The 14,226-nt window shown below is 39.9% G+C and overlaps 1 protein-coding gene across 2 annotated transcripts in view; it reads left to right on the plus strand.

The window, feature by feature from the left end:
* FSTL4 (follistatin like 4) overlaps positions 1-14,226 on the plus strand; it is a 424,697-nt gene that overhangs the window by 52,056 nt on the left and 358,415 nt on the right. The window lies entirely within an intron of this gene.

Below are 14,226 nucleotides of genomic sequence, written 5' to 3' on the forward strand. Positions count from 1 at the left end.
AAGGTCGGACTTGCTTCTCGTCTCTGCCATTCATGGAATCATCCAACTCCAGATCAAAGGTCCCACAGGGTCGTCCCTTATTTGTACAGGTGAGGTAGGCTTGAACAGGAACAGGGACGTGCCTGAAGTCCCATGGCTAGTGAGTAGCAGAGGAGGGATTTGAGCTCTGAGCTAGTGCTCTTAGTTCTCAAGACTCTCTGGGTTATTTTGCTTCCTTTCCTTGCTTCCCACCATTGAGTCTAGATTCTCCATTCTTTGTAGGGTGGCACGATGTCCCACATATCCCAGAGACTTAGCCACCATATCCTACTGATGGGGGTCCTGGCTAACTGAGTTTTCTAGTTAGGTTCTATGTTTTGACTTTAGTTTAAATTATTTCTAAATGTTTCGTTTTCCTGCCTTAAGGGAAAGGAGACTCTATGGGAGGGGCACATGATGGCAACTGTGGTTATTAAAGCCTCCACCATATGTCATATGCTTTGCTGAGTTAACTTATTTTAACACTCACAGTAGTCCAATGTGGCTATATAGTGTGATATCCTGTTTTAGAAACGAAAAGACACAGCTTTGAAAGGATTAGTGATTTGGTTTGCTGGGTGTTTCAATTAGTTGGTGACTTATTTATTGACCTTACTGTAACTAACTACTCAGTCCTTTGTGGTTGGATGTCCCTGTGTCTCACTACTGTAGCTTTGCTAGGACCCTTGTCCTGAGGACTCTCAGCTCTATGGCAAGTCGGCAAGGTCACTTCTAAATGGATAGTCCTTGAAAAGCTTAGGAAGACCAGGCACATCCATAGCTGTGCCTGATGGGAGGGGAACAGTGTGGAGGACAGAGGGAAACAGGGAAAAGAAACATCTGAGGCAAGACACTGAGAAGCTGCTGCCACGCCTCGGGAAAGAGGTGAAGATGCTGGTCCAGGCTGTTTGTCTTGGACAAGCCTAGGCTCCCTCCTTCTTGATACAGACTGTGGGTTCCAGGTACCCACTGGACTCACCCGCTTTCCCACACCCCCTGGAGGTCAGAAGGAGAGTCTGTTTTGTAGGCCCCAAGACCTGATGTCAGAGACTAAGTAGCCACTACGTTTGGAGCACAGGGAATGGCAGGACCAGGAGACTTTACCCATAGATTCCCTTGCCCTGAACCCTACAGCTGAGAATTCTGTGGCTCTTCTACCATGCGTAAGTGTCCAGAAAAGACTTTTGCACACATATATCTCTCCTATCTGCTGCTAATTCCTAAAATACCCACTGTTAGAGCTTCATCCCCTGTTTCCTTATGAATACCCAGAGGCATGTTGGGTCCCGAAGGAATGGCAGAACTTTCATTGAGCCACGTCATCTCCTACCTGAAAACTCAGCAAGCCTGTCTTCCTCTTCATAAGGAAACCTAAAACAGGTTTCTCCTAAGACCCTTGAGCGTGATTTACGTTCCATATTTGTTTTCCATCACAGGTCTCAAACTGGAGGCCCAGAGGCCAGATTCAGCCTGCAGCCGTATTTTGATTTATACAGTCTTGGCTTGCAGAGGTCTTTTGTAAACATAAAGCTATTTCAATATGAATGAGTTGCCATTATTTAAAAATAAAGGCATTTTACCCACAGATTCAAATATCCAAATATACAGATGATCTAGGAAAGCAAAATGCCTTGATAACCCTGAGCCCACATGACCTCATGGCAGCAACAGGCTTGGGTGAGAGTAGCCGTGTCTTTGAAGAGTTCCCATGCTCTCCTGTTTTGCCACAGTCTTCGCCCCTCCCTATTACATTCCTCATAGGGAGACTAAGTGTTAGATACAGTTCTGCAAAATAAATATGACCACGTAGAAATTCCAGAAGAACCATACTCCTTAAATTAGCCATGTGGCCTCTATAGACATTTGAGTTTTCAATCCCTATTTTGTACAAAGATATGGAACGTGTTAATTATAGACTAGTAGAGTGAGATGTCTATAAGATGAGGGAGAGAGGAAAGCAGAGGGCAGGAGGGAAGGTGGGGAAACTTAGAGTAAAGGCTGAAGCAATCCTGTATCTCCTCAGCCCTCCTTCAGTGTTTCTGATTATGCTGGTGTCTGAAGTGGGTCCTTGGTTTAAACCGTTAAATTTTCCATCACTCTATCTTACTTTTTGATATTTATGCCTTAATCTATAAATATTCACTCTAGACAATAAATTTATGAGCAAGCTTCGAACTTGGTAATTTATATTTGTGCCTCTCTATGTAAGTTATGTCTTTAAGATGAGGCAATTGCTTGAAGCATTTAAGACATTCCATGTATATTGCAGAGTAATTACTTTCCAAAGATATTTCCAACTGATATTTTGTTATATCTAAATATACATTTACAGTACTCAGTAGACCAGAATAGCTCTAATTTATATATTTGGTCCACTGGGTTAGAAAAAGAACATTTTTAAAGTATGTTTTTAATCAGTGTGTTTATCCCAAAGATACCATTGGCTCCTCCAGAATCAGTCACACAATTTTAGAAAAAATAATAAATGTGGTGTGTTCTCTGAGCTGATTTAGAATTTAATGAGAGATGACATCTCAGCTGAGCATGGGTATGGCTAAGTTTTATTCTGGGCTCCGAAGTGTCCTAGAGCTTGAAGGAACTTATTAACTCCCTTGGTGTCATTTTCTTAATGTGCAAAATTCTGATGATAAACAGTCACTGCCCTTGTGCAGTGAGAATTAATGTTTGCTGAGTCACAGTATTGTTTTGATAAAATAGTCTTAATTGTTTGCTTTGTACATTTTCTGCTTTATTATTTTTATTATTTCTCTTGCCTCTGTAATTGGTAGTTATTGGGTTCCCTTTATTTCTTTATTAGTCACTTTATAAAAGCTATCTTGTGATTTATCCTCTCTCCCACACTTGCTGTTCCCCAAGTATTGTAAATAGAGGCAAGACCCAGGCAAACGAAGCTCGTGGTGCTGTTGGCTGCTTTGGGTGGCTCACTCCTTGTCTTTAGGATGATTCATTCCCAATCTATCGACTGCTGTGAAAGAACTTGTATGAATCCCAGGAGGTTTATTAGAAATGTGTTCTACGTAATAGTAAGAAAGTCGGATTAACAGGGTCTGCATGGGAACTCTAACCTTCCTCCCTAAAGGAGGAGAGAAGCAAGATGAGTCTTTTTTTTTTTTTTTTTTTTGAGATGGAGTCTCACTCTGCAGCCCAGCCTGGAGTGCAGTGGCATGATCTTGGCTCACTGCTACCTCCGCCTCCCAGGTCCCGATTCAAGCAATTTTTCTGCCTCAGCCTCCCAAGTAGCTGGGATTATGGGCACATGCCACCATGCCCAGCTAAGCTTTGTATTTTTAGTAGAGACGGGGTTTCACCATGTTGGCCAGGCTGGTCTCAAACTCCTGACCTTGTGATCTGCCCGCCTCGGCCTCCCAAAGTGCTGGAATTACAGGTGTGAGCCACTGAAGAGGAGTCTTTCTAGCTTGGGGCAGGCATCATAAGTGTACAATGACCACATGATATGGCACACTATATAAAAGGACAAGAAAATCATCACTTACACAGTGAAAAGAAGCCAAACTCCATTTTACCTAAAAGTTGGCTTTCTAAAACATTTCTAGCTGCCATTACACTGACACTTTCTCCTGCTCTTATTACTCATATGATCTCATTGTGTTGAGAGTTGTCTCCTTCTAATTTTTCAGTGCAGTTTTTAAAAATTATACAGCCGGAAACTCTGAGTACAATCCAACATACTGGTTATATTACTTTGAACAAGTTACTTAAACTTCTGTGCTTTGGTTTCTCACATCTAAAATCGTGGTGATAATTCTATCTACCTCCTATGGCAGTTGTATGGATTAAATACCGGGCAGGGTGGCTCACACCTGTAATTCCAGCACTTTGGGAGCCTGAGGCAGGCAGATCATGAGGTCAGGAGATCGAGACCATCCTGGCCATGGTGAAACCCCGTCTATACTAAAATACAAAAAATTAGTCAGGCATGGTGGTGCACGCCTGTAGTCCTAGTTACTAGGGAGGCTGAGGCAGGCGAATCGCTTGAATCTAGGAGACAGAGGTTGCAGTGAGCTGAGATAGTGCCATTGCACTCTAGCCTGGCGAAAGAGCAAGACTCTGTCTCAAAAAAAAAAAAAAAAAAAAAAAAAGCTTATCGTAGCCCTGGCCCACCTTCTGAGCAGGCCCTGTATTAGCCATCATTGTTAGCTATCATTTATCCGCAGTTGGGGCTGGGATTGCCTGGGGTTTTGACTTTTAATTCTAAGTGGGCCCTTAGTACTGGGAACTAGGATGTCTTTGGTGAATACTTGCTGAAATACATTGGGTTAGAAAGCCCTGGATTTAACTGGACCAGTTATTTTCTTTCCTCAAAACTGAGTAATTACACTTAATCCACCATTTCAGGAAGGGTAGGCAATAAGAAGATGAAAATTTTAGAACTATTTATGCAGCTTATTGTTTCTGGCTATATGGGAGGCTAGATGACTTAGTCGACTCTCCCACTTAAAACAATTTTAAATGGATAAAACATTTAAACAATCTTTTAAATGCCTCAGCGAGAAAGCAGGAACTAAAGAATTCCTAAGACCGCCAAAACTCAGAGAAAGTTGGGTTCTGAAGCATCGTTTTGCTTTGTGAATATTTGCCCAATGCAGGTGACCTTGAGCTGTGATTTTTATGCCCTCAAGAGATAAGGAGAGAGGAGTTAAGCCAAGGGCAGATCAGTCTGTTAGAAAACCTCCTCTACCTAAAAGATGAGACCCCAACAGACCCCAGTAGACTACATCTCCAGTGTAAGGGTGATGTAAAAGTAAACATGCCCTGTCTTATGCATAAAGAAAATTGCCTGCCTTAAACCTCGATGCTGACTGGGAGCCAAAATGTTTCCTCCGAGAACCAGAACCACAAGCTGAGCTTCAGTCGAATTCATGTAACAGACTAGTGAAAGCCTCAGCCAAGAATTTAGCTTGAAACAGTCCTGGTTGGTAGTGTTCCTAGGTTCAAGACAGAGCAAACACAAATCCTGTCTGAAAGAACTCTTCTTCAACATAGGCCTCAAATAATTTTGACTGTTTGCCATCCAAGGAATATGAGCTCCCAGTCAAAATTTTTTAAACTGAAAGGATGCAAGACACCAAAAGAAGAGCAAGCAGAAACAACTATAGAGACCAGATAACAGAATTAACATTTTAAAAACTATGCATGCTATGTTGTAAACAATAAAATGGGAGCTGAAAATATGAACAAAGAGTAAGCCTATATAAACTATCTTGATTATTTGAAAAATAACCAAATAGAATTTCTAGATATAAAAAATGTAATTGAAATTTCAGAAATCAAAGGATAAACTTAAGAGCACATAAGACGTAAGTGAAGAGAACTGGAAGACACATGTGAAAGTATCACCAGGATGCAGGGAGGAGACAAAGCTATCAAGGTTAGGAGGCAGAGACTAGAATGAGGAAGGCTAAAGCATTTGTAATTGGGCTTAAAGAGAGAAACCAGGAAGAGTAATCTTGGAAGGGATAATGGTTGAAAAAAGTTTACAAAACTAAAGGAAGACAGCTATGCTGAGATATAGGAAGCACAATGATTCCCAAATAGGATAAACAAAAAGAAACATAAGCCTATCTACATCAACTTGCAGAATACTATAAGGACAAAATGACAACCCTCAAAGTGGTGAGAGAGAAAAAACAGATTACTTATGAAAGAGACTTAGTTTATTTCCCAGTGGAAATCAGAAAGCAGTGGAATACCTTTAATATGCTGAGAGAAAACATTGGTCAATCTAGAATTTTAGACCTATTAACCATATTTCACAATAGTCTTACTCTATTATGTGTTTTTCTCTTCTTTTTTTTCTCTTCAAGCTTCTGTCTACCTTTGAGTTCATTAACCTTTTCTTCAGAGTTTCTTTTGATGTTAATTCCAGCCAGTGAATTCTTAAAATTCAATATTATATTTTACAGTTCTAGAGTCCCCTTTTGATTCTCTCTTATGGGTTCCATCTTTGTTGAGCTACTCCTTCTTTTCTTTGCCACATTGATGATAGTAATTTTATAGTCCTTTGTCTGCTAATGCCAATAATGTTAGCATCTCTAGGTCTACCTCAATTGATGATTTTACGTCATGATTACAGGTTACCATTTTTTGCTGTGCATGTTTAGAATTTGTTAGGGGATTTTTTGGGTTTCTTCCTTAGTTATAGTGTATAGGCCTTATTCCTAGGATATTATTCTTCCCCATAGGACAAAGCCTTTTTGTCTAGTCTGATATCAACTAGTATACTGCAATTCACTTCTATCACTAACCATCTGGAGTTAGCAGGCCCCTTTAGTTAAAGATTCAGTCCTCTATAAGACTGCTCTCACTTTATACATCAACCACAGGTTCAGGGTTCCCCCAAGCCACCTGCATTTCTGAGCTATTGACTATAAAATTTTGGGTTTCCATGACCCCCTTCGATTTGATGATTCAGAGGGTGACTCACGGAATTCAGAAAAGTTCTATATGTATTATTACAATTTTATTATAAATGATAAGATGAAGCTAAATGAAGAAACACATAGGGCAAGGTCTAGGAGGGTCCTAAGTGCAAAGCTTCCATGCCTACTTCCCATGAAATCAGCGTATGTTATCCTTCTGGTACATCGATGTGTTCACCATCCAGGAAGCTCTGCTGAGGTTGGGTGTCCAGGGTTTTTATAAGGATTTTATTTTGTGGGTTGTAGAAAGTGAAATAAATAAAGGTTCCTCTTCAAATTCTCTTAGCTTATTAAGAATAGATGGTAGTCTCTTTCTCTAGGTTAATCTTCTCAAAGGCCTTTGTTACATCTGCTAGCTAAAATAAAGAAATCAGTGTATTTTGTGTTCTTAGTTATTACATTTTAGCCTAGATATCTGCCCTGATATGACTGGATAAGCCCAGGCATGCCTTAGGTCGTAGCTTTTTTTCCTCTTTCCCTATTTAGAAGTATTTTTGCCTCTCTCAGCATCTGTAAACTACTTCCTCTTTTCCTTTGTTTTCCTCTGCCCTTACCTCTTTAGGAAAGTTTTAAGTTGTTAACCAACTGGGTATAGACTAGAATGTGAGGTCCAGTTCCAGCCAATGGAATCAGGACACAGCAATAGGGCCAGAAGCATTAAACATAAATATGACAGCTCTTCCTTTGTTCAGTGCACTCTCATGGCAAGACTGCTGGCATGCAGTGCCCTTCCTGCAGAAAGTAAAAGAAAGCCTTGCTGAGAAACCTTTTGTCTGAATGCTGATTCTTCCCTGTGACATTAGAAGATAAGCACATATTCCCAACATGGGTATTATTGCTTTAATGACTGGCCATGTAACTTTAATGATTGGCTATGTAATCCAGATCCCCTCTTGTCTTAGTTAATTTTCCATTGCTATAACAGAATACCTGAGACTGTGTTATTTATTTATTTATTTTAAAAAGAGGTTTATTTTGGGTTATGATTCTAGAGGCTCAGGTTGCCAGATCTGATCATCTTCTGGTGAGGACCTCATGCTTCATCATAACGTGAGGGCAAGCTGAATGAATACCAAAAGGGCAACCACAAGGGCAGCCTCACTTTATAGCAAGTCACTCTTGTGGTAATTAATCCAGTCCCATGAATGGGAGGACTCCCACATTCATGAAAATTAACCCAGTCCCATGAGAGCAGCATTAATACCTCTTAACAACTCAATCACCTCTTAAAGGCCACATCTCCTAACACCACCACACTGGGGACCAAATTTTTAACACGTGAATTCTGGGGGACGCACTCAAACCAGAGCATTCACACCCGCCCACCAGAATCCATGTCCTTCTCACAATGCAAAATACAATTATTCCATTCTAATACTCCCAAAGGTCTTGGCTTGTTCCAGCACCAACTCAAAAGTCCAAAGTCCTACCTGTGAGCAGCCTGTGAAATCAAAAGAAGTTATCTACTTCCAAGATTCAATGAATGGACAGATATAAGACAGACATTTCCATTCCAAAAGAGAGAGAGGGAGAGAGAGGGGCAAGAAGAAAGGAGTATCAGGCCCCAAGTAAGTCCAAAGCCCTGCAGGGAAAACAACATTAGGTCTTGAGGCTCCAGAATAATGTTCTTTGACTCCATGTCTCACAGTTTAGCTCTCCCGGGCTGGTGTTGCTTGCTCATAGCTCTACTGTTTGGAAGTCTCCATGTTGTTTCCATTCCCATGGCTCTGCTAGGCATTGCTTAATGGGGGCTGTCTGCAGTGGCTCAATCCCTGGACAAGTCTTTGCCTGGGCCCCAGGCTGTTCACAACATCCTTTGAAATCTGGGTGGAGGAGGTCATGCCCCCATAGCTCCTGCATTCTGCATGCCTGCAGAATTGACGCCACGTGGATGCCACAAAGGTCAACTTGTACTTTCTAGAGCAGTGGCTCCAGCTATACCTGGAGCCATGGCTGGGGTGGCAGAGGAGTGCTCTGCTTGAATGTGGGGTAACAAAGACCTCAGGGGGCTCTGGGAAGCCAGTCTGTGGAGAGTGCCCTGGGTCCATTTCTTCAAACCCTTCTGCTTTCCTATGCCTATGGGTGTATGATGGGAGGAGCAGCCTTAAAGGTCTCTGAAATACCTTCAAGATCTTTCTTCCTTTGTGTTGCATATCCCTTCTGTCTATACTATTCTCCTTACTAAAAGGTTGCTGGACCTCATACTTGTTTCCTCTACGGAACACGCTTTTTCACTCTACATGACCAGGCTGAGAATTTTCTAAGTCTTTCCACTTTGCTACCCTTTTGATTATACATTTCATCTGTAAGTCATTTTCTCCTCTCTTACTACTTAATGTAAGTGGTTAAAAGTAGCCATATAATATCCTGAATACTTTGCTGCTACTTAGATATTTCTCCCACCGTATATTCTAACTGATTGCTCTTAAGTTCTGTGGTCCATAGAGCCCTAGGGCATGAATACAATGTAGCCAAGTTCCTTACAAATTTATAATAAGGATGTTCTTTACTCCAGTTTCCAATATCTTGTTCTTCAGTTCCATTTGAGACCTTGTCAGAATGGCCTTTACTGTCCACATTTCTGTCAACATTGTAGTCATGACCATTTAGATAATCTCTGAGAAGCTCTAGATTATTCCTAGTCTTCTCTTCTGCACTGTCACCAGAATTACCCTAAATCCTCCATTCATGACAATATAGGCTTTTTCTAGAATTCACTTCAAAATTGTTCCAGGCTCTATCCATTGCGTAGTTCTAAAGCTGTTTCAACATTTTCAGTTATTATTTGTAGAGCAGTAGCCTCACTTTTTGTATCAATTTTCTCTTAGTCCATTTTCTGTTACTATAACTAAATACCTGATACTGGGTAACGTATAAGAAAAAGAGGCTTGTTCTGGCTCACAACTCTGGAGGCTGAGAAGTCCAAGGTCGAGCAGCCATATCTGGTCAACTTCTGGTGAGGGCCTCATGCTGCCCCATGCAGTAATATAGCAGGGAAGTGGGTGGGTGTGAAAAGGGGGAAACACAAGGAGAAGCCTTGCTTTATAATAACATACTCTTCTAAGTAATTCAGCCTTGTGAGAACAAGGACTCACTCACTTCCTCGAGAATTAATCCAGTCCTATGAGAGTGGCATGAATCCTCATTAGTGACCTAATCACCTCTTAAAGGCTCTCCCTCCCAACACTGCTACCCCAGGGACGAAATCTCACACTGGTAACTTGGGGAGCACACTCAAATCATATATGGCACCTCCTTTTTTCCAGAAGTCAGGCTGGCTCTAAGCTCTAACCCTTTACTCACATGGTTGGTCTTTCTGGTGACCAGCCCTGTCCTGAGCCATCTCATCTCTTAGTGTAAACTCAGGTATGATATAAGGGACTTATAAATAACAAAGTCACTCCTATTACTCCAGGGATTTTCTACCTTTCAGAAACCAGGGACAAATACCAGTCAAATTCTTTATTATACCATCCGGGTCTCCACTGCCCAAAAGCTCAGGGTGTTTACCAAGGTCTCTATACTTTGACTGGGCCAGAATTTCACCTACTCAGTACTATACAACCTGTAAAATCTCTGTTGAGCTCTTAGCTTTCCAGAGATTTCCAGGCCCCTGAAATCTTGCCACTGTTCATGCAGCTTAGGATTTAGCCTAGAAGCAAAGAGAAACCCTATTCAGGCTTTTGGGGCTCCTTTTCTGTAACTTGCTCTTCTCCTGAGCTCTGGTTCCCCAATTCCAGCCTCAAAAATCTAAGACTTTGACATCTTTTTCTTCTGCTTAGTAAGACTGCTGCTCTCTGCTTGAGCTCCATTTCCTTCTGACAACGTATGGGCCATGAACCCATTAAAAACTACCCTCAGGAAGAAAACTGGGGTGAATGTGGTGCTCATCTCCTGTGTTTTCTTTCTTTCAAGAATAGCAGCACACAATGCCTGTAAAATTGTTTTACAGTTCTTGTCCAGTTGTATAGTGATTTTTACGTCAAACGACAGCTATTTTATTGTAGCCAGAGCCGTAAGTTGCCAATGTTTCCTCAATATAGAACTTTATACCATCAAATATCTTTGAATAAAATTTTAAAATGCAGACATTTCTGACAAAAAAAGAGATTTTTAACACATCTTCATTTGAGGCAATTTTAATGGATTTTTCAAACAGGAAGAATGGAAAGTCTAAGATATAAGCAATAATAAGTAAAGAAAGTGGCAATATTTGGGTTAATATTTGGGAATTAATTCAATTTTAATTAATTAAAAGTGGGAGTATTATATTAATCTAAGTCTTAATTGCATAAAATAATAATTATGTGTCATAACTTTAAAATTATGGCAGAAAACAAGTGAAAATATATAGCAGATCAGTCAAAAAAAAGAACAGCTTTGAATTTTTGTACTGAAATCCTTGTATGGCTGAGAAAATGAAAAAAAGATACCTATAAATTTAATATTGATAACTGTAGAGGTTTAAAACGTTTAAGGAAACCACTAACAAAGCATAACTTTCCAATTTAGTAGTAGATAATAAATGAAGTGAGAAAAATATTCAAAAAATCCAAGATGAATTCAAGGGAGAAAATGAAAAATAGAAATGGCAGAAAAAATAGAAGATACCAAATATTAGCTTTAAATTCAAGTATATTAGTAATACAATAAATATAAATGAACTAAATGTTCTATTTGAAAGACAATAGTTACCAGAATAGAAAAAAAAAAAAAAAGCCCGGCTATTTGACAAACAAACAAACATGTCTCAAATACAAGGATGAAGGCTGAAAATAAAAGATGAAAAACAGGATGGAAGAGCCTGGTATAGGTATAATAAAGTGAAACCCAATATAATAAAGGCATAAAGCATAACTAGAGAGTAAGAGGACCACTATATAATAATAGACTGAATTTACCAGGAAGATAATAACTATTCCAAGTATATATTTACCAAGTAAGATAAGATTAACATGCAAAGTAAAAATTGACAGAATTATAAGGAGAGGTTGACAAGCTCATGATCACAATGGAAGCTATTACATAATGTTAAATAATTCCATTAGAGGAGAGGAGGCTGGGAATGGTGGCTCATGCCTGTAATCCCAGCACTTTGGGAGGCTGAGGGGGGATAATTGCTTGAGGCCATGGGTTGGAGACAAGCCTGAGCAACACAGTGGGACCCTGTCTCTACAAAAAGATAAAAAAATTGACCAGACATGATAGCACACACCTGTAGTCCCAGATACCAAAGAGGCTGAGGTGGGAGGGTCACTCGAGCCCAGGAATTTGACACTGTAGTGGCACCACTGCACTCTAGCCTGGTGGCAGAGCAAGACTCTGTTTCTTAAAAGAAAGAAAGAAAAGAAAAAAGAAAAAGACAAGAAAGGACCAAAGTTGAGTTAAACATCTTCACCTCCCAATGTTAGGAAATGAGTAGCAGAATAAACCCAAATAAAGTTAAGGATGGAAGTAATAAAAAGCGGTAATAAAAATGAATGGATACAATTGAAAAAAAATAAAAAGTACAGCAGAAAGGATCAACAAAGCCAAATGCTGATTTTTGAAAGAACCAATAAAACTAGCAAAACTCTGCGAAGAGTAATAAAGGAAAGAGGAGAGAGAGAGAAGGAGGGAATAAATACACATATCATAAATGAAAAGAGGACGTAATAATTAAAGCTGCAGAAATCAAAACAATAATATAATATTATTTCGCCAATATATTTGAAAGCTCTGCTGATCAAATTCCCTGGAAAAAAAAATTTGCCCAAACTCACTTCAGTAGAAATAAAAAACCTAATCAGTCTTAGAATCATTCAAGAAACATAATCAGATATCTAACTGGGAATCTTCCCACGAAGAAGGTATCAGATTCAGGTACTTCACCAGTGGCTACTAACACATTTTCAAAGAGCAACAATTTTTATCTCATATGAACTACTCCAGAATGCAGAAAAAGTGGGTATACCGATGAGACTAACATAGACTTGATATCAAAACCTGGCAAGAATGGTTTTAAAAAAAAATGCCAGTTTGAGCATAAATGCAAAAGTTTTAAGCAAAAATTATCAAACTAAATTTAGCAGTCTATTAATAAAAGATAATAAGCCATAATAATTTGGATTTTTCTCAAACAATATTTGTTTGCCACTGGGTGTCTCTTGATGTATTTTACCACAGAACAAGTTTAAGTAGAAAAGTCGTATGAGCATCTCAATAGATGTAGGAAAAAGTATTTGAAAAATCTAATATCCGTTCATTTATTTTAGAAAAAAAAATATTAAACAAGGAGAACCAAATAGAAAGGAACTTCTTTAACTTCAAACACAGTTTTCTAAACCCAGCAGCAAATAATAAATATATTTAGTATATAAAGCGAGCAAGGTTTTTCACTGTTAGGAAAGAGGTTTACAAATAAGGAAAGTGGGAAGTCTAGAATTATATATTTGTTTTCAGTGGGAGTTGGAAGTGTCAGTTAAGTATCACTTAAAGTTGAGAGAGAGAGACAGAGAGAGAGAGAGAGAGAGAGAGAGAGAGAGAGAGTGTGTGTGTGTGTGTGTGTGTGTGTGTGTAACATTCTCAAGTTCTGTGTGCTGAGAAGGCACAAAAGCAGTGATACTTCATTACCAATGTACACCCCTAGTAGCAGGTTCTCTGCTGAAGGGAACTGAGGCCTCCTTGGAGAAGTGGGGAAATGGAGCAGAAAAAGTATACAATGAATCTGAAACGTCGTTTTGTGTCAGAAAAATAAAGCAGTGCTCAAAGCATCATGGGGACTTGTCAAAATGACACAATAGCCAACTTAAATAGCCACACTGGCCACATCTGGACAATTGGAGCTTTAAAAAGAAAAAAATCTATGTTGATGGATTTGTGGCATATTGTATGTTTCAAAGATAGCCACAACAGTCTCTTCCATTTTACATATTCTTCTTATAATGTGTCTTTGACCCTCCTCCTATTGAAGAGGCAGGGTCTATGTCCCCTCCCCTCGAACCTGGGGACTTTTGTAGAAGTGATGCTGTAGGACTTTGAGACCAAATCATAAAAGGCAGTGTAGCTTCCACCATGCTGGCTGGAACACTCGTGCTGGAGCCTGAGCCACCATGTCAAATGTCTAACTGTCCTGAGGTCCCTGTGCAAACTAGTCCATGAGGAAGAACCATGTGGAGAGAGCCTGAGGCTGCCTGAAAAGAGAATAATGCCACATCAGCCTCCAGCAGCTTCAGCCGCCATCTGACAACAACTACGTGAAAGCATCTGGAGCCAAATCCACCTGGCTGGACCCTCCCCAGGTATCTGACCTACAGAAATACCAAGAAATGCACTTGATCTTATATACCCAAAGGATTGTAAACCATTCTACTCTAAAGACACATGCACACGTATGTTCATTGCAGCACTGTTTATAATAGCAAAGACTTGGAACCAACCCAAATGCCCATCAATGATAGATTGGATAAAGAAAATGTGGCACATATATGCCATGGAATACTATGCAACCATAAAAAAGGATGAGTTTATGTCCTTTGCAGGGACATGGATGATGCTGGAAACCATCATTCTCAGCAAATTGACATAAGAACAGAAAACCAAACACTGTATGTTCTTACTCATAAGTGGGTGTTGAACAATGAGACACATGGATACAGGGAGGGGAACATCACACACTAGGATCTGTTGAGGGACAGGAGGACTAGGGGAGGATAGCGGGGGGAGGGGGAATTGGGGAGGGATAATATTAGGAAAAATACCTAATGTA

This window comes from Sapajus apella, unplaced genomic scaffold, assembly GCF_009761245.1.
Source record: "Sapajus apella isolate SASKATOON/1434 unplaced genomic scaffold, GSC_monkey_1.0 scaffold1, whole genome shotgun sequence".
NCBI lineage: Eukaryota > Metazoa > Chordata > Mammalia > Primates > Cebidae > Sapajus > Sapajus apella.